The sequence below is a fragment of the Dasypus novemcinctus genome, chromosome 3 (genome assembly GCF_030445035.2).
Source record: "Dasypus novemcinctus isolate mDasNov1 chromosome 3, mDasNov1.1.hap2, whole genome shotgun sequence".
Taxonomy (NCBI): Eukaryota; Metazoa; Chordata; class Mammalia; order Cingulata; family Dasypodidae; genus Dasypus; species Dasypus novemcinctus.
In genome coordinates, this window is record NC_080675.1 from 137,009,867 (window position 1) to 137,031,733 (window position 21,867).

Sequence of the window (21,867 nt, forward strand, 5' to 3'; positions counted from 1 at the left end):
ACAACACTTTCCAGACTTCCTTGCTATCAGCTTCAGGTTACAAGGAGAAAAGAGGAGAGGAAAGGAGGGGAGAAGAGGGGAGGGGAGTAGGGGAGGAGAAGCTGATGTTTCAGAAGCAAAGCAGGCAGGCACACATGCAATAGCAACTTCCATCTGGGGTTTTGCCTGCGTTTTTTGTATGTTTTTTGTTTTTCAAAGATTTATTTATTTCTACCCGCCCCCTTCCCCCCATTGTCTGCTCTCTGTGTCCATTCACTGTGTGTTCTTCTGTGTCTACTTGTATTCTCCTTATATGGCTCCAGGAACTGATCCTGGGACCTTCCAAAGTCCGAGAGAGGCAATTACTCTCTTGTGCCACCTCAGCTCCCCAGTTTTGCTACATCTTCTTATTTTCTCTCCTCTGTGTCTCTTGTTGCCTCACCTTGCTGTGCCAGCTCTCCACGTCAGCCAGCACTCCTGCACGGGGCGGCTTTTCCCCCACGAGGTGGTGTTCACCTCGTGAACATGGCGGCTCTCCTGTGCGGGGCACATTCCTGCATGGGCCCGCACTCCATGTGGGTCAGCTCACCGCTTACCAGGAGGCCCTGAGCATCAAACCCCGGACCGTTTGTATGGTAGACGGGAGCCCAGTTGGTTGAGCCACATCTGTTTCCCTTGCCTGTGTTTTAGGGGTACAGGAAGCTGAGACCATTAGTGACCACTTCCCTGGGATCCCCGCATATCCAAATTTGAGAGCCCTTTCTGACCTCCCCTCCCCTGCCTCTTCCAAAGCTTGTAAATGCCTCCAACTCCCTATGTTCCACTTTTTTTTTTAAGATTTATTTTATTTATTTCTCTCCTCTTCCTCCTCCCCAAGTTGTCTGTTCTCTGTGTTCATTTGCTGCGTATTCTTGTTTTTGTCCACTTTTGTTGTCAGCGGCACGGGAATCTGTGTTTCTTTTTGTTGTGTCATCTTGCTGTGTCAGTTCTCCGTGTGTGCGGCGCCATTCCTGAGCAGGTTGAACTTTCTTTCGCGCTGGGCAGCTCTCCTTACAGGGCGCACTCCTTGCGTGTGGGGCTCCCCTACGCGGGGGACACCCCTGTGGCAGGGCACTCCTTGCGCGCATCAGCACTGCGCATGGGCCAGCTCCACACGGGTCAAGGAGGCCCAGGGTTTGAACCGTGGACCTCTCATGTGGTAGACGGACGCCCTAACCGCTGGGCCAAGTCTGCTTCCCATGTCTCACTTCTTTTTACTCTAACTTCCTAGATGACCTTCTATCTTCCTGACCAAACTGTAACTGATACAGTAACATACACCATCACAAGATAATTGACCACACTCCACTCAGGGATGACAAAGTATCTTGAAGTAGAATTCAACTATTTGAGCTTCCACAGGCTGAAGACAAAGCAAATCAGATCTTGGCTGATTATCGAGGCCAAAGCCACAGTCTCTTGGCTCCTTATTACTGTCCAGCCAGGGAAAATTCACAGGTCTTAATCTGACTTTAACTTTCAAGGAGACTGCTCTGTCTTCCTAAATGGGCCAGCCTTTTTGCTTTTGATCAGTGTGAATCAATGTAAGGAGGTAGTACTGTTGGCCTGATGGCCATTTAGGTAAACAGTCGTATGCCACAGGAAAAAGGGAATCCTTATGAAGGTATCTGGCTGGGGAGTTGGAATCTTTCAGCACATGAAGGTGTAAAAGGGAACTGGAAAGAAATGAACAACGAAATGTGTTGCTGGTGGTGCAAAGGATGGGACTCACTAAATCAAGGAGTGGAATATGCAATGAGGAGGACAATAAATGCTCAGAGGTGATTAGAAATAACCTACTATGTTCCCAGTGTTATGCTAGGCAGTAGTTCTCAGACATTTTAGTCTCAGAGTCCCTATATATGCTTAAAATTATTAATGACCCCAAAGAGCTTTTGTTTGTGTGGGTTATATCTACTGCCATTTACTATATTGTAAATTAAAATTGAGAAAAATCTAAAAACAAGGATACCCATTCCATTAGCTGTCAGAGACAGTAGCCTCTGGAAAACTCCAGGGTACTCTCAGGAGAAAATAAGAATGAAAAAGGCAAATAACATCCTAGTATTTTCATGAAAATAATTTCGACTGCTGGATACTCTGAAACGATCTCAGGAACACCAAGCATCGTCAGACCACATTATGAGAACTGCTATGCTAGGCTGTTATAGGTAAGGTAGCGCTCTTCATTCATAATGCCTGAAATATGTACAATTAATATTTCCATTTTATAGATGAGGAAGCCTACCGAGGATCAGAAAGGTCTAGCAACCTGCCCAAGGTGACACAGCTAATAACTAACATAGCCAGAATTCAACCCTGCTCTCAGGCTCCAGAGCCAGTATTTGAACAGAGGACTTGACCAGGAGGAGCTGAGCTGCAGTGAGGGACCTTCTCACCAGGGAGCTGATTGGCCACGAGGAAGGCTCGAGCATCCAGGCTTAACTGTGAACAATAGGTACCTTGAAGCAGCTGGAGGGGTGGAAAGAAGAGCAGAGCGGAGCCCTCCCTGCCAGTCTGCCATCTGCCATCACAGATGCCAAGCGCGGGGCAAGGCACAGCCTGGAGGAGCTGGGCTAGAGGGTGCCATGGGCCACAACACCTCTGTGGCTCCGTCCCCAGCCTGTGCTCTCAGTCCTGGATGTGGACGGGAATCTCTGGGTCACTGGGTCAGTAGCGGGCAGGAGACAGGACTGAGCAGCCTGGGCGGAAAACTAGCTCTGTTCTCTCTAACCCACATGGCTGAAGGATCAACCCAGAGAATCCAAAAGACTCTTCAGGACCATAATAGGTGATTTCTCTCCAAAGCGTAAGAGTGAGTATCAGTTTTAATCTACCGAGAGGGAGAATTTTATTAGCACAGCATTCCCTAGCCACTGCCCGCCTCCCACCGGGGAGCTCTGTTTCTAATCTCCGAGATGTCAAACCATTTTAAAGGCGCAGAAGCTCAGTTTCACCGGCTAGAAGTGCAATGACCAGTGGCGGAGAAAATGTGGCCGCCGGTTTTCCCACTGCAAAATGCTCAGGGCAGCTTCAAGGCACCCCTAATGCCCACCCCCGCCCTCAGACTCTGGTCCCCCCTTCTACTTCCCAGCTCCGAGAACGTCCAGTCCTGAAACCGGGGATGCCATTATCTACCCTACGCGGTGAGACCCTTTGGGAGGGGTGGGGTCTTGGACATGCCTGCATCTCTCATCCGGGCACCGAGTGCCTGGAATCACAGGCCTGCCAGGTCCCCATTGCCCATTTTCCCTGCTAGGCGAGCACGTTCTGCATGTCACCTCCCAGGCAGGAATGGCCACACTTTGCCAGCAAGAAAGAACATTAACAATAGCTTGCCTTGAGGCTGTTGCCGTTTCACAAGTCACATGCCCCACCTCACTGGAGCTTCACAAAGACATGACCAAGTATTTGGGGTAGAGCCCTTTTCCCTTTTTTACAGATGAGAAAACAGGCTTGGCAGGGTGAAGGGGGCATTCGCTCGACGGGAGAACTGGTACTAGATTCTCAGCCGAGAGGTCTCTCTGCTGCCTAGTGTTCCGGGGTAGGGGAAGCAGACGGCATTGAAGCCCCTTCTTTCACCTTTGAGCATGGGTGGTGAGAGACATTAATTGCTCGTCCGCCTTGGGTACTTTAGGGCTCTCTCTTTGACGTCGGATGTGTGCAAATCAGAAGCTTCCATCAGCCAAGCATCTCATTTAATTCTCTTTCCTAAAGCGATTTGCCATTGGAGATACTCTCCTGTGCCCACTTAACTTCTGCCTCCTGGTTTCTGGGGTAAGAAACCTGGCCTGGTAATCTGTCAGGCTGTCCCGTCTTCTAAGAGGTGCTGGTGGGACGAGTGCAGCCTTCAAAACCCTTTTTGCGTTTGTGGCTGTGACCACTCAGCGGGTTATTTAATAATGCGCCCTGTGGGAGGGAATGCCCTCTGACCTTTCAGCCACGATGAAATGGCCTGCGCCCTGCCTTGCCTGGCCTTGGGTCACAACAAGCAGGGGCTGGCCTTACTCTCAGGGCTCAGGGGGAATATTTCCCTGGTAAGGCCAGCCCAGGGGAACAGCTGTCTGTCCAGACCAAAACTGGAAACTTTGAGGGGGCCCGACAGGCGCAGGCCTGGTTGACCTCCAGTTCTGCCTTGGGGGGGGACGCCCGGCCAGGACCACCCTGAGCCTTTGCACGTAACTGCAGGGCAGCTGCGGACCAGGGCAGGTGCAGGGGCCCGCTCAGGGGCACGAGGCCCCAGTTACCCCCCAGCCGATGCCACCCCTGATGCTTACTCAGAGGAACCCAGTGCAGGTCCAGGAAGCTCCCCTGAAGTCTGGCCAAGGACTCTTGACTCCAGTGTTCAGTTTGAATTGTCAGAAAAGACCTGAGCCATGAGTGTCACTGAGCAGCCGAGAGGACCCTCAAACCACAGTCATCGTCACTCCTCTCTGGGCTGGTTGGCTTGTCCCAAGAGCAGCAGATTCTGAGGTGGACTATTGGGTGGAGGTCGTTTTTGTGGACACTACTTCTTGTCTCTAGTAAAACATAATGCACTCCACCAAGCTCCTTCCTTGTGTCCCAAGAGATTCCACAAAGGGGCCCCTGGAGCGACTCTCTCAGGCTGGACATGGAGCTGGTGGGTGATTCCAACCTTCCAGGCGGAGGTCAGCTCCCTCCCTGCGCTCCTGGTAGGCAAGTCCCTGGGACCTGCGGAAAGACCTTCTACCAAGCGAAGCCCCAATTTCCCTCTGTGAAAACCAGCCTCCACTTTTAAAGTGCCTCCTCTATGTAGAACTGTGTTCTTTAGCCCTTGGGCTATCACGGGAGATAGAGCATATTTTGTCCTTCATTCCTGGTCATTTAGGTGCTGAGTTTAGCTAAAGTGTAAACTGATTCCTGGATCACCATTCCTGAATCGGTCACTGACGGTCCACGGCCTTGAGAAGATCACAGGCAGTAGGACAGCAGATGGGCAAACACACCATACAGAGCACAGGGCAGCCAGGGAGGTGGTCTTGCCTAAGGCCTGTGGGGGCGAAAGAGGGCACCGCTAGATTCGAAGGCTGAATGTGTGCCCAGAAGAGGCCTGGAGAAATCAATGGCAAATAGGGCGTGGGGTGGGAGGATGAGGAGAGGATTTGGAAGGGAGGGCTAGAGTGCTGACCCCAACGTGTTGTAATTCCTAAGAAGATTCCTCACGGGAGCTGGCCTTCACCTGCTCCTGGGAGAGGATTCTTCGCCATACGCTTTTGATAAATGTATGAATGAGTCAGGATTATTGGGTGCAAAGAAGAGAAACCAACTTAAACAAAGAAGGAAAACATAGGGAGAGCTTGGAGGATCTCACAGAATGAGAAACTGGGCTTAGAAAAGAGGACCCACGAGAGGCAATGCACAGCCAGCAGGTGAGGCCACGTCTCAGACACAACACCTCCGTGGCCTGGGGACCTTGCCATGTCCCCGCATCGCGGCATCTTTCCTTTGTCGGTCTCAGTCCCAAATGGCACGACCTTGGATCCCGGCCTCCGTTCTGATCTCTGGCTCCGGGCACCTGGGGAAGAGAGGCCCCGAGAACTTACCGGATGGGCATCGGCCTTCCTCGGCGGCCTCTGTCTTCGCTGGCAGGCTACTTCCGGCGGGGAATGGGCAGCAGTGGCCAGGAAGAACCTCCAGTCCTTCCAGCAGTGTCATCCTCACACTTAGGCTCTGGAAAATTCAGTAACAGCCTGAGGTGGGGGGTGTCCCAGGGGGCGGCCGGGGAGGCACAGAGGTAAATTTTCTACTTTCTGCCTTTGCTAATGGGACTAATTCATTTCTTACCATGGTCTTCTGAGAAAATGTCTTTTTGTCATCTGGAGGCATAGAGATGCTAGTACGTACTGTATGTGATAGGGGTCAGGGAATCCTGAAAATAACATAATGAGAACCCCTCTGTAAAGGAATTTTAATGATCATAATTTATTATGTGCCTGCTGTATGTCAGGTACTGGATTAAGTACATTTTATATGCATCAAGAAGTAAACAATTATTTAAAAATCTGCTTATACACTATTTGTAATAGCCTCAAACAAGAAACTACTACGTGTCCACAAATTGATGAATAAATAAAATGTAGCATTTTCATATATTGGAATATCATGCACCAGTGAAATCAGAGTGTGGGCCACAGACACTTTAGGGTCCCTGAGATCCTTTCAGGTGAACTGTGAGATCCAAATAATTCTCACAATAATTCTAAGACATTATTTGCTTTTTCCACTCTATTGATATCTGTACTGGTGGTGCAAAAGCAATAGTGGATCTAACTGCCAGTGACTAAGCACAAATCAAGGCAATGGCACCAACAAGTGCTAGTATACCGTATACTCTCAGTAAAAATTGTCAGTTACACTTAAGAATGAGCTTGATGCAGCAGTAGAAATCATTAATTTTAAGTCTCAGCCCTCGAGTACATATTTTTATATTCTGAGTGACAAAACAGGAAGTATGCACAAAGCACTTCTGCTGCATAACAAAGTACAATGGATGTCTCAAGGAAAAGCATTTGTGCAATTGCTTAGGTTGCCATTTGAACTAGTCACTTCCTTGCGCATGATTCTCATGGGCATGTGCAAGAGATTCTTGGACAAAGAATGGAATTGCTGGGTTATAGAGTATGTTCACATTCACTTGATGAGAAAATATCAACTGTTTTCTGAAATGGTTCTCCTAAATTACATTTCTCAGGGAATGGATACAAGATCCTGTGAATCCACATTCTCTCAAAAGATTTTTATATCCCCACCCCCTGCAAATGAATGGTTGTAAAATGGCATCTCATTGCAGTCTTGATTTGTGTTTTCTGATCATTAACGAAGTTGAATGTCTTTAGTGGCCATAAATTTTGCCTACCTTTGCTAATTTTCAAACAACCCAATCAGTCAATGTTACACAAAAAAACATTAAAGGAAGTGGATGTGGCTCAAGCAGTTGGGCACCCACCTACCATAAAGGGGTCCTGGATTTGGTTTCTGGTGCCTCCTAAAGAAGACGAGCAAGAGAGTGGGCTGATGCAATGGGCTGGCATGGTGAGCTGACACAACAAGATGACACAACGAGAGACCCAATAAGCAGGGAAAAGATGTGGCTCAAACAATTGGGCACCACCCTCCCACATGGGAAGTCCTGGGTTCAGCTCCCAGTGCCTCCTGAAAAAAGAGAAGACAAGCAGACACAGAGAGGACACAATGAACAGATACAGAGAGCAGACGGTGAGTACAAACAATGGGGGGGGGGTATATAAATAAATAAATAAATAAATAAATAAATCTTTTTAAAAAACCCAAAACCTTAACATGAGCAAGCATTGGTACCAGTCAGGGATGGGAGTGGTGGCTTAGTATACATATTTCATATATCATAAGATTTCATTAATTGTAAGGTGCGCCACCAATTTAGTGTGGATTTTCAGGGGAGAAAATGACACATGAAATTACAAAATTTTTAACAATCATATACCATTTTGTTCTTTAACATCACCATCTAAAATTGTCTCTACGTTTTCTTTGCGTTCAGGATCTAAAGTTTCTTCCAGGTTGGGGCAAATACTATCAGAGAAATGTAGATTTATGGAGTCTCTGCCCATGAACTTGACTTCCTGATTAAGATAGTTAATAATAAGCCAGGTTTTGCATACCTGTCTTATCTGGTTAAACTCATGGTTTTGTTTTCTTTGTAATTGTATTACATATTACTAGAACTCTGAAAACCAGCCAGGCACTTTTTGAGGATGGATCTTTCATGATAATCTTCCACAAGGCACGAATTAGCCATAGCAGCCTCCCCCAGCTCTCGATTCTGTGACCTGTTTGGAGAGATTTGATTAAGTTTGTACAGCCCAGTAATGACAATCACATCACAACACACTCCTCTATTGGCTGCTAGTAAAATTTTGTTAACATCAGTTTAAAGCCCCAATGCAATCTGAGAAATGTTCAAAAGTGACAAAGTATGCATCTTATTATTCTCCTAATTATTTATTAATTAAATTTTAACTAAAAACATATCTAGATCTATAAAAGCAGCCAATATTTATTGAGCATCTACTAGGTGCCAAGTTCTATGTCAGGGACTATCTATTCACTATCTCTAATCTTTATAATTCTGTGAGATAGGTGACATCTCATTTTAAAGACACACGATGACTTCACTAAGACTCGGTAGGAGAATCAGCATTCAAATTCAGATCTATCTGGCTTAAAAGCCCATGAATTTTATTCATGGCATAAAGGCACAAATGTCAAAGATGATGATTCTATTTTTTTAAGCAAATCAATTTTATTGGTACGTAATAAACTGTATGATTTATCCCAAGTGTACAATCAGTGGTATTTGGTATAATCACATAGTTGTGCTTTCATCACTTTAATCATTATTAAAGTACTTTCATTATTTCAACAATAATAATAATAATAAACAAAAAAAAAACAGACAAACAAGAAAATTCCTAACCTCTCAATCTCTGTGTTTTCCATGCTGTACATAGCTGCTATTTCTGCCTATTCTTGCACAATTATTTATTTGTTTATTAAGCAGTTTTATTGAGATATAGTTGCATATCATATGATCTATCCTAAGTGTATAATCAATGGCTTTTATTATATTCACAATGTTGCATATTCATCATCTCAAACATTTTAGAACAGTTTCATTACTCCAAAAAGACTCCATGCTCCTTGGCATTCCTTCCTCAGCCCAACGTAACCACTAATCTAATTTCATCTTTAGAAATTGATTTATATTTACTTCTATATAAATGGGATCTTACGCTATGTAGTACTCTGTGTCTGGTCTCCTTCATTTAGTATAATGCTTTTTTTCCCCTGATATTAATATTTTGTGGTATTTACCTATATTTGTTCAGCTTCAAAGAAAAACAATCTTATATATGCAATTTTACCCATATTCATATTTCACATAATATATTCATATTTCATATAATATATTTAGTACATAGTAGGGCAATCATACAGTATTTGTCCTTTTGGGTCTGGCTTGCTTCACTCAACATAATGTCCTCAGGTTCATGGCATAAAGGCACAAATGTCAAAGATGATAATTCTATTTTTTTCAGTACCAAACTGAAAGGACCACTCCTGGGAAAGACCTCAGACAAACTATGTCTCTAAGGTTGGATGTCTCCCGTTAAGAAGAGGTTCTTTGCAGGGACAATGGAGAGATTTACAAGTGAGTTGAGCTATGTTAAAAATAACAACGAGGTATTTACTCCTAATCCTGTTATGCTATTTGCCCTCTGTGCAAACTGAGTAGAGAGCACATGTTATTTGGTCCAAGTAAAAGAGGGTCTAATGTTGCTGTTATAATCTTCCCCATCTTCCCACCTCAGCCAGGGCTTAGGGTCACTTTTTCTAGTGTTAGTATGTGCAAAACCCTAACGTTTTTTGTTTCGATGAAAAATTATAAAATAAATATGCTGGTTGTCAACAGAGAGGCTTAGGTTTGGTCCTGGAAATTACCTCTTTTCCTTGAGTGTTTTCTAGTCCAGAGAGGGGAGGTGCTCTGGCTAGGGGGGCTATATGCGGTAACGAGTCAAACTTAAGGGGTTGGATTTTTGCCAGTCTCTGATTTACAAAGGCCTGGTTTGGAACTCTCAAAAGAGACCTGGGGAGGAGGTGCGAGGGCCAATAGGTGCGTGCCCATCCCTAGACAGGAGAGCCCTAGGCTATCCTGGGCAAATAAAAACTCGTTTGTATCTTCAGACTTTCCTAAAAGAAGACATCCCTTTGTCTCCCTCAGATGTATAATTTAGTCGATGTAGTCACAAACTTCACCACCAAAGACCCATTTTATAACTTTTCCATCGTGGATTTCTTCTTTGAAGGATTTTGTCCAAGGTGGATGTTGGCTTTTAAAATTCTCTATGAATTAGATATGATCAGGAGAATAGAGAATTCCAGACAAAAGCTAAAGAACTTGAGAGTTTCCTCAGTTTTCTTGGCAACCATATTTAAGGGAAAACATAATTTTCTTTAGGCATTTCCTGGAAATGTGGAAATTAACTCCATAGTCCCAGTCACTACTTTTTTTGATAACCCCCAGGGCTCCGGTGACCTAGATTTGAAACCTCTAGTCTAATTCACTTAACCTTCTGGTTGACCTTGGGGAGCACTCACCCTTACTCATGGCTCCTACCTTGGATCGAGCCAATCTACATATAAAGAGATACCATATTTCTTCATTTCAGAGAAGCCCCATCAATATTTTTTAGTGAGGCATAGTTAACATATAGCAAAATTCATACTTTTTGAGGTACAATTTTATGACTTTTGACAAACGTGCACAGTCACATAAACAACACTACAATCAAGACATAGAACAGTTTCATCTCCACAAAATCTTCCCTTGTGCCACAATGTCATCATCCTTTCCCTCCACTTCTAGCCCTGGCAGCTACCGATTCATTCATTCTTTGTTTCTTGTATTTTTCTATTTTATGGAGTATTACATAAATAGAACCATAACGATTGTAGCCTATTGTGTCTGTCTTTTTTTTGTCTTTATGTATTTTTTAATGTTACATTAAAAAAAATGAGGTCCCCATAGACCCCCCCACTTCTCTCACAACAACAACCTCCTCCAACATCATTGCACTCAGTGAACACATCTCTGAGCACTGCTGCACCACATGGTCAATGGTCCACATTTAAGTTTACCCTCTCCCCAGTCCAACCAGTGGGCCATGGAAGGACATACAATGTCCAGTAACTGTCCCTGAAGTACCACCTAGGACAACTCCAAGTCCTGAAAATGCCCCCACATCATATCTCTTCTTCCCACTCCCCACCTCCAGCAGCCATCATGGCCACTTTCTCCACCTCAACACCATATTTACTTCCATCACTAATCACAACAATTCCAGAATAGAGCATCAGCAAGTCCACTCCAATCCATACTCCACTCCTCCATTCTGTGGACCCTGGGATGGCTATGTCCATTCCACCTCTGTATCAAGAGGGTGCTTAGAATCCACTTTGATGATGGATGCAGTTCTCCTGTTTGCAGATGAAGGCACTCTTGGCTCCCTGGTGTGGTGGTTGACCTTCTTCACCTCCATGTTAGCTGAGTGGGGTAAGTCCAATAAACCAGAGTGTAGGAGTTGCAAGTCTGTTGAGGCTCAGGGCTTGGCTATCACATGGACACTAAACCCCAGTGCCAACCACAGTCTGGTAAAAGTGACATGAGTGGCTTGTGAACAAAGATCACATCTGAGTCCAACTCCATCACACTCAGGAACACACACTCCAAAGTAGGGCCAACTGACATGGCACTGAACTCCATCTGCCATGACCATAGAACCTGTGGGTCTCTGTAGCTCTCACAAGAACCAACACCTGGGTTGTATCTACTTTACCTGTCTCTGGGACTCTGTTGAGGAGTGCATAAGGAGGGCAACCCCTCTGATGACATCCCGGCTCTTTTTTGGAGACTCGTAGCCACATAAACTCATTTGTCCTTTCTACTCCGCCCTTTTATTCAAGATCAAAAAGCATTTTTAACTCCTGATATTATGTATAGGCTGAGATATTCTGCTGGTCTGAGTTGACCCTTTAATTCAAGGTCATTCTCCAGCCACATCATCAGCTGGTACTTGGTAGTAATCCCTCAGTGCCAGGGAGGCTCATCCCCAGGAGTCATGTCCCACACTGGGGGGAAGGCAATGCATTTACATGCTGAATTTGGCTGCGAGACTGGCCACATTTGAACAACAGGGAGGCTTCCAGGAGGTAACTCTTAGGCACCCCGCATCTCTAGGCCTAGTTCTTCTTTCAGGCACACAGGCTCACAAGCATAGTCATTAGCATCAAGGGCTCATTGTCTTATTTCATGCAGCAAAATGCACTTGGGAATTATCCATGTTGTAGTATGTTCCAGTAGTTTGTTCCTTTTTTAATTGCTGAGTAGTGTTGCATTGCCTAGAGGTAGTACAGTTTGTTTATCCATTCACGAGTTGATGGATATTTGTTTTTTCCCCCCACATTTGGTAATTTTGAATGAAATCACTATATAAATTATCTGTGTATAGGTTTTTGTGTGAAAATAAGTTTGCATATCTCTTGGAAAAATACCTAGGAGTGGGATTGCTGCATCTCATAGTTAATATGTATTAGACTTTCTAAGAAACTACCAAATTATTTCCCAAAGTGTCTCAACCATATTGTACCCCCACCAGTAATATTTGAGAGTTGAACTTGCCCCCCATCCTCACCAGGTCTTGATATTATCAGGGTTTGTTGTTGTTGTTGTTATTGTTTTTAAAATTTAGCCATTCTAACAGATGTGTAGTGGTATTACATTGTGATTTTAATTTGCATTTCCCTAATGACTAATGATGCTGAGTATCCCTTCATGGGCTTATTTGCCATCTATATATGTTCTTTGGCGAGGTGCCTGTTCAAATCTTCTGTCCATTAAAAAAAAAATGGGTTACTTTCTTATTAAACTTTGAGAAAGTTCTTTATATACTCTGAATTCAAGTCCTTTGTTAGATACATGTTTTACAAATATGTTCTCCTAGTCTGCAGCTGTCTTTATTTTCTTAGAAAATGGCTTTTTCAGAGCAGACCTTTTTACTTTTGATATAGTCCTGTTTATCAATTTTTCCTTTATGGACTATGCTTTGGTGTCATAGCTAAAAATTTTTTACCTTAACAAGGTTATGAACATTTTCTCCTGTTTTGTCCTAGGAGTTTTAGAGTTTTAGATTCTATATTTAGGACTATGATCCATTTTGAGTTAATTTTTTGTACAAGATGTGGGATATGGGTCAAGGTTCTTTTTTTTTCTCTTGCAAATGGATATCCAATTGTTCCAGCAAAATTTGTTGAAAAGGCTGTCCTTTCTCCATTAAATTGCTTTTGCACATTTGCCAAAAATCAATTGACTGTAGATGTGTGGGTCTATTTCAAGTCCCTCTTTTCTGATCAATTGTCTTTTTGACTCTAGATTCACAGTAGGTATAAAAATAAGGTAGTGTCAATCCTCCTATTTCTTTTTTCTTTTTTCTTTTTTTTTAAAGATTTATTTATTTATTTAATTCCACCACCACCCACCCACCCCGGTTGTCTGTTCTCTGTGCCTATTTGCTGTGTCTTGTTTCTTTGTCCGCTTCTGTTGTCCGCACGGGAAGTGTGGGCGGTGCCATTCCTGGGCAGGCTGCGCTTTCTTTTGCGCTGGGCGGCTCTCCTTACGGAGCACACTCCTTGGCAATGGGGTTCCCCTAAGTGGGTGACACCCCTGCGTGGCAGGGCACTCCTTGCGCGCATCAGCACTGCACATGGGCCAGCTCCACATGGGTCAAGGAGGCCCGGGGTCTGAACCGCGGACCTCCCATGTGGTAGACGGACGCTCCAACCACTGGGCCAAGTCCATTTCCCTCATTTTTCTTTTTCAGAGTTGTTTTGGCTATTCTAGGACCTTTACCTTTCCATATAAATTTTAGAATCAGCTTGTTGATTTCTACAATAAATCCTGCAGCGATTTTGATTGGGATTTCTTTGAATTTATTGCTCAATTTACAAGGAGAACTTATACCTTAACATAATTTAATCATCCAATTGGCATATCACTCCATTTATTTGGATCTTCTTTTTAATTTCTTTCATTAGCAATTTGTAGTTTTCAGCAGACAGGTTATACACATATTTTGTAAAATTTATATCTAATTATTTAGTGGTTTTGGGTGCTTTTTAATTTTCAATTTCTACTTGCCCATTGCTAGAATATAGACGTGCTATTGATTTTGTGTGTTGACCTATGTCTTCCAACGTTGCCAAACTTAATAGTTCCAATAGCATCCTTTAAGGTTCCTTGGGAGACTTCTAGGAAAATGGCATCCAAGTACATAGGTAGGGCTCGACTCTCTCACAAAACCAACAGAGGAAGGGCAAAGAGCTCTCCAAGGGAGCTGCTTTGGGGATCTTCAGACCAGGAGAGTGCTGCACATCATCCAGCAAGGAGAGGGACAGGGAGACCAAGAGGCCAAATGAACATTGTAATTTACCCACCCCTGTGGCTGGGAACAGCATGTATACCCCACCCTCAAGGCAAATAACCTTGGTAAAACCCCTGGCTCACTGCAGTCAACTGAGTGGGCAAGGAAACTTTTCCTCCTTGGGAGGAAGAGGGGTTGGGTGGAGGGTGGGGAGTGGTTTCTCTTCAGTGAGTTTGGCTAGCTGAGCCCCCTTTGAATCACAAGAAAGATCCCAACCAGCACTGAAGTGGCCCGAGGGAGAAGGGGGAGGAATCTGATCAGACAGGCTGAAACACACAACCACCCTGGGAAAGAGAGGAACCAGGAGAGAAGGAAGACAGGAGGCATAGCCTGCAAACTGTTAGAAGCCCAACTCACCTTGAGAGAAAGAAGGCAGGGAGAGCCAGGTAAGCTTTCAGAAGCCTACCTGCCTGGGGAGTGGGTGTAGTTCAGTGTAAGAACACCTGCCGTGCATATACTAGGTCCCTGGTTCGATTCCTGGTACTTTCTAAGAGAGGGGAACCAGAGAGTGATCGACCATGTTGTTGGGTACTCAGCCAGGACACTTTATGACAGCAAACTTACAGACTGAGATTGTTTTGTTTTGTTTTAGGCTTTTTGGTCTGTTTCTTATTTATTTATTTTTCTATTCATTTTTTATTTTTTATTTTTTCATGAAAACCAGATACCTTACCTGTGGAGGTCAGGCTGCAGCATGATTGATGAACACCAGCAGACTGAGATGGTTCCTAGGAGCCTAAAAGGTAAGCCTGTTTTTCCTGGGTCATTCTGTTTGTTTATTGTTGTTTCTCTTTCTTTGTTTTCTTTTTTCTTTTTCCTTATTTTTTCTCCTTAGTTTCTATATTTCTTTTCTTTCTTACATAGTTTCCTCTTCCATTGCTCTTTGTTTATGCCACTTTTTCTTTTAGTTTTTTTTTTTTCTCTTCTCTCCTCACCATTCTGGTCTTTTATTTTATTCTATTTTTTTTCTTGTTTCATTTTTTAAATTCTTATTCCTATGTGTTTTTTATGACTTTTCACTCTTATTAGTTATTTATTTTCCTAGCTCTATTATGGTTCCTTTTCTATCTTTTAATTATCATTACTATTATTCTTTTTCCTCTTTTTTCCTTCCTTTTCTATGGTCTTAATATTTTTTCAAGGGAACATAGACAACTACAAGGATACAGACGAAGAAGAACCAAGTGTCTAAAAGGAACATTAAGAGAAGTGGCTGTTGCTTAAGCAATTGAGCTCCCATTTACCATATGGAGGACCCGGGTTCAAACCCTGGGACCTCCTGGTAAAAAAAGAAAAAAGGTGTCCCAGATTTGCATGGTAAGGTGCAGGACTTATTCAGTGAAGTGACACACCAAAAAGATGATGACACAACCAGATAGGAAAAAAAGGAACTTTAACACAAAACAGAACAAAATAAAACCCTAGAGTAGAAAAATAAGCAAACCATCTGAATAAGCCCATCAAGATAAGCAGATACCTAGACACCAACAAAAAAAATTACAAGCCACACTAAGAAGCAGAAAGACATGGGCCAGTCTAATGAACAAACTGAAAAACAGGAGGAGATGCAGAACATGGAACAACTATTCAGAGATGTCCAAACAAATATCATGAATCAATTTAATGAAGTAAAAGAAGAGATAAAGGATATTAAGAAGACACTGGGACAACATACTGAAGAAATCATAAATATACTTAAAAAGATAACAGATCTGATGGTGATGAATGGCACAATGCAAGAAACAAAAAATATGCTGGAAGCACATAATAACAGATTTGAACAGGCAGAGGAAAGAATTAGTGATGTCAAAGATAGTACATCTAAAATCAGACAGAACAAATAGATTTTAAAAGTAGAAAAAAATCAGAAGGGACTCGGGGAATTGAATGACAACACGAAACACACAAATGTGAATTATGGGCATCCCAGAAGGAGAAGAGAAGGGAAAGAGAAGGGTGTTGGTGGAAACAATGCTGAAAATTTCTCCACTCTCTCCAAACAGTGTAATTCCTAACAGACCTACCCTGAGACATACACATATAAAATTGTTAAAGGCTCAAGACAAAGAGAGTATACTGAATGTAGCAAGAGAAAAGAAATCCATCACATACAAAGGAAGCTCCGTAAGATTAAGTGCTGATTTCTCATCTGAATCCATGGAGGTGAGAAGGCAGTGGTATGATATGTTAAAAGGAAAAAACAACTGTCAGGCAAGAATTCTGTATCCAGCAAAGCTGGCATTCAAAAATGAGGGAAAGGCAGCAGACTTGGCCCAGTGGTTAGGGCGTCCATCTACCACATGGGAGGTCCACGGTTCAAACCCCGGGCCTCCTTGACCCATGTGGAGCTGGCCCATGTGCAGTGCTAATGTGCACAGGGAGTGTCGTGCCATGCAGGGGTGTCCCCTGTGTAGGGGAGCCCCATGCACAAGGAGTGTACCCTATAAGGAGAGCTGCCCAGCATGAAAGAAAGTGTAGCCTGCCCAGGAATGGTGCTTCACACACGGAGAGCTGACACAACAAGATGACGAACAAAAAGAAACAGATTCCTGGGCCGCTGACAACAACAGAAGCAGACAAAGAAGAAGATGCAGCAAATGGACACAGAGAACAGACAACCAGGGTGGGGGGGTGGAACAGGGAGAGAAATAAGTAAATAAATCTTTTTTTAAAAATGAGGGAAAATTCAAAATATTCACAGATAAACGAAATTAAGAAAGTCTGTCAACCAGAAACCTGGCCTTCAAGAAACACTAAAGGGACTTTTGCAGGTTGAAAGGAAAAAAACAGGAAAGAGATGTTGGAGGAGAGTGTAGAAAGGATGATTTTTAGTAAGAATAACTAAAAAGATAAAAGAGAAATAAAAACAAAATATAACATATATAAACCTAAAGAAAATATGGCTAATTTAAGTACTGCCTTGAAAATAATAATATTGAATGTTAAAGGATTAAACTCTCTAGTCAAAAGATACAGATTGGCAGAATGGATATGGAAATATGACCCATCTACATGCTGTCTAACAAGAAATTCACCTTAGACCCAAGAACTCAAAGATTGCAAGTGAATGGTTGAAAAGACTATTTTAGATGCAAACAATAACCAAAAAAAGGTGGGAGTAGTTATACAAAAACCAGACAAAATAGACTTTAATTGCAGAACTATTGTAAGAGACAAAGAAGGACACTATATATTAGTAAAAGGGGTAATATATCAACAAGAAAGAACAATCATAAACATTTATGCACCTAATCACAGTGCCCCAAAATACATGAGGCAAACATTGGAAAAACTAAGTAGGGAAATTAGATGCCTCTATAATTATAGTGGGAGACTTTAATACACCATTATCACCACTAGACAGAACATCTCAACAGAGGGTAAATTAAAAACAATAGCATTTACAACTGTGATAAAAGAGTAAAATGGGTTCTCAACCTTTTTGTTCTGTGGACCCCTTTGTCAGATAGATGAAAACATGAACCAATTACTAAGTCCATATTATACTGTGTATTATTTAATGAACATATCATACCCACACCCACATGTCCCCATGAGAATAATGTTTTTTGAATTTCAATTCAAGATCACAGATCCCTTGTTAAGAATCCCTGGAGTAAAAGATCCAGGAATAAATTTAACCAAGGAGGTGAAAGGCTTATTACATGGAATGCTACAAAACTTTGCTGTAAGAAATCAAGGAGGACCTAAATAAATGGAAGGACATTCATAGAGTGGAAGACTTAATCTTTTCAGATGTCAATTCTCCCCAAAGCAATTTGCAAATTCAATGCAGTCCCAATCAAAATCCCAGCAGCCTTCTTTGTGGAAATTGAGAAAACAACCATCAAATTCAAATAGAAGGGAAAGGTCCCAGAATAGCCAGCACACCTTAAAAAAGAACAAAATCGGGGAACTCTCAGTGCCCGATTTCAAAACTAATTATAAAGCAAATCAAAACAGTAATCAAAACAGCACTCTTCTGGCATATGGACAGACATAGATCAAGGAATGAAATTGAGAGCTCAGAAATCAGCCCTCACATCAATGTTCAATAGATTTTAAACAAGGGAATCAAGTCCACTAAGTGGGGAAAGAACAGTCTCTTCAAAAAATGGTACTGGGAAAACTGGACGTCCACGTACAAAAGAATGACGGTGAACCCCTCCCTCACACCACATACAAAGATTAACTCAGAATGGATCAAAGACCTAAATATAAGAACTAAAACTATAGAAATCGTAGAGGAAAATACAGGGAAGCATCTTTGGGACCTTGTGTTAGGCAATGATTTCTTGGACTTTATAACAGTGGCACAAGCCACTTTTTGATGGGACCTCATCAAAATTAAAAACTTTTGTGTCTCAAAGAACTTCATCAAGAAGGTAACAAGATAACCTACAAAATGGGAGAAAATGTTTAGAGATTATATGTCTGATAAGGGCTTGATATCTAAAATATATGAAGAACTACAGCTCATCAATAAGAGGAGAAACAACCCAATTTTAAAGTGGGCAGAAATTTGAATAGACATTTCTCCAAAGAGGATGTACAGATGGCCAATAAGCACATGAAAAGATGCTCTACATCATTAGCCATTAGGAACATGAAAATCAAAACCACGATGAGTTAGATACCATTTCATACCTAAGAGGATGGCTATATTTTTTTAATGGAAAACAGCAAGTGAGGATGCAGAGAAATAGGAACCCTCACATATTCTTGATGGAAATGTCAAATGGTGCAGCCACTGTCAAAAAGTTTAGTGGTTCCTCAGAACGTTAAATACGGAATTACCTTATGACCAAACAATCCCACACTGGGTATGTGCCCAGGAGAATTGAAAGCAGGGTCTTGGGTGGATGTCTGTACCCTGGTGTTCATAGCAGTATTATTCACAATAGCCAAATGAATGGAGAAAAAAATGTGATCCATCCACAGGATAGACTATTATTCAGCCCTAAAAAAGGAATAAAGTTCTGACATGTGCTGCAATGTGGATGAACCTTGAGGACATCAGGTTGCGTGAAATAAGCCACGTACAAAAGGGCAAATATTGTGCAATCTCATTTATCTGAAATAATTAGAACATGCAAATTTATGGAGACAGAAAGTAGATTAGGGGTTTCCCTGGGCAGATGTTGGGGAAGGGAAAGGAAGTCACTGCTTCATAGGTGCGGAGTTTCTGTTTGGGGTGACAAAGAGCTTTTGGTCATGTTGATGGAACAGCACTGTGACTGTAACTAATCCTGCTTGGGGCGGATTGAGATGCACAAGTGGAGCTGGAGCCCAGGCCAAACCCAACACGGCGGAAGCCGCTCTGGAGTACGTGTACACGCGGCGGATCCGCGTTGGTGCGGGCAGTGTGCACGACGTGCTGGAGCTTTTTGGTTTGTTTGTTTTCCTGTGTCCTAAATCCATTTTACTCCCATCCCCTTGTTCCTTTAATAAGGTAAGAAAGCCGTGAACAGGTAGAAAAGATGTAAACTATTTGAAAAGAAACTTCCAGGTAATCTCAAACCATGGTGCCCTAACACGTGATGTCATAGCAGGCAGTGCTGTACCACTCTGGTCCGGGCTGCACCAAAGGAGGTCAAGGAGACTCAAGTTTATTTGGGGTTGACAAAAACTAATTATGCACGGGTCAAAAAGACCAACCTGGCAATGAACTAAAAACCTTAGCAGGAAGCAATTTCGCATGAGTGTCAATACTTCTGGTAAGAATGGGAAGCCTGGAAAGACACTGTATTTAAAATTTCCTTGGTCCCCCTCATGTTGTGGTAACCCCCTCCCCTTCCCACAGCTAATCTGTTCAGACTCAAATACTTTAAAATTATAACAGCAAGCCAAACAGCATAGGAAAGAAGAGGAGAAAAAAAAAAAGATGGGGAAGGTAGTCTGGACCCGTAGTGTCCCTTGGCGTGGACAACTGAGGTGCTGACCAGGAGCTTCTGTTTCTGCTTTTTTCTTTTCTTTCCTCTTTTCTCTTCAGACGCGGGGTATGAAGTAGCTGGTGTGTCTGGTTTCATGAGGGCTGCTTCGCTAGCCTGGCTGAAGGAATTTTGGAAACAGGGCACAGGAACAGTCTGAGTTATCAGTCCCCCATCGCTGTCCACGGGGCAGGAGGAACCTGGCTGTTCTCATCTTTCTTGGAGCTCTTCGGGGTCACACATGTTTTGCCTCCCCAACCCTCAGCATCTGAGCAAAGGAAGGGAAGGGAGAGTCTTCTTCCACACTCCCAAGGCAGAATGAGGGACTGCCCTGACTGACAGTGGGTGACAGAGGGGTCAGCAGAAATTCTGCCTCTGACCTGGACTTCTGCTGGGAAGAGAAAGGGCGAGGTCTCCATGACCTTCAGAGCTGGTGGGACCCAGAGCAGAATCAGTGGAGCAGCTGTAGGAATTGAAGGCCACCCACTGCTCTAGATCCTCTAGAGGAATGTGGACTTCTAGGTACTTGCGCTGTTTTGTCTTTTAAAGATTTATTTATTTATTTATTTATTTCTCTTCCCTTCCCCTCCACCCCGGTTGTCTGTTCTCTGTATCTATTTGCTGCATCTTCTTTGTCTGCTTCTGTTGTTGTCAGCAGCACAGGAATCTGTGTTTCTTTTTGTTGCGTCATCTTGTTGTGTCATCTCCCACGTGTGCGGTGCCATTCCTGGGCAGGCTGCACTTCCTTTCGCGCTGGGTGGCTCTCCTTATGAGGCGCACTCCTTGCATGTGGGGCTCTCCTACAGGGGCGACACCCCTGCGTGGCACGGCACTCCTTGCGCACATCAGCACTGCGTGTGGGCCAGCCCCACATGGGTCAAGGAGGCCCGGGGTTTGAACCGCAGACCTCCCATGTGGTAGATGGACGCCCTAACCACTGGGCCAAGTCCGCCGCCCCTTGCCCTGTTTCTTGATCTCCATCTTAATCCTGCACTCTCGGCAACATTCCTCTGGAGGCTTCCTCTGGTGCTGATGCTTTCTCTTCTCATTGTCATCTGAGACCATCTCTCGGGTTTCCTTAGAGACCACAGGAGGCTGCTGAGCCAGTTCACAGATGCTGAACTCACAGGTGAGCAGCTAGTGAGAGTTATCTGTGTGACAGTCGAACATGCTCAGACATGGCGTACCCAGCTACCTCCACCACAGTTGCTGAAATCTTTTCCAGGCTCTGCTTCAGGCCGCCTGACTCCCACACAAGAAAGCACACTTTCACAGGGTGGAGGAACATGTGGTGTCCATCCTCCACTTGGTGAAAGTAGTAACAAGGAGAGTTATTCAGGTGTGTGAAGCCTACCTTGGTGATGAGTTCCTGTTGGCTGGACTTAGTACAAATGATCCCTTCCCCAAGACTGTCATCTGCTAACTCCAAGTTATAGGACTCTGACAGCCCCCCAGCTCTGGATCAGATGCAGCTTTCTCTTCCTCTACCAGAGGAAGAGCAAGAGGATGAGAAGGAGAGCCACAGAACAAACTTCTGTGATTTCTTCATCCACTGCAGACCTAGCACAACCTTCCTAGGTTGGAAAATAGTTTCCTTTGCCAAGGAGACTATCAGCACCAGTTGATGAACCATATACTTGAAAGTGGTTAAAATGGAAAATGCTATGCTGTATATATGTTACCAAAATTAAAATTTAAGGGTTAAAAAATATCCCAACTAAGATCCCAGGACCACATGGTTTCATGGTGAATTATTCCAGTCATTCCAGAAAGAACTAATACCAATCCTGCTTAAATGCTTAAAAAAAAAAAAAAAAAAAAAAAAGAAGTGGAGGGAACATTGCCTAACTCATTCTGTGATGCCAATATCACCCTAATACTAA

The 21,867-nt window shown here is 43.4% G+C and overlaps 1 pseudogene; it reads right to left on the bottom strand.

Moving 5' to 3' along the window:
• LOC101439363 (E3 ubiquitin-protein ligase RNF10-like) overlaps window positions 1-21,617 on the bottom strand; it is a 44,629-nt pseudogene extending 23,012 nt beyond the window's left edge.
• Window positions 21,618-21,867: the final 250 nt, after the last annotated feature.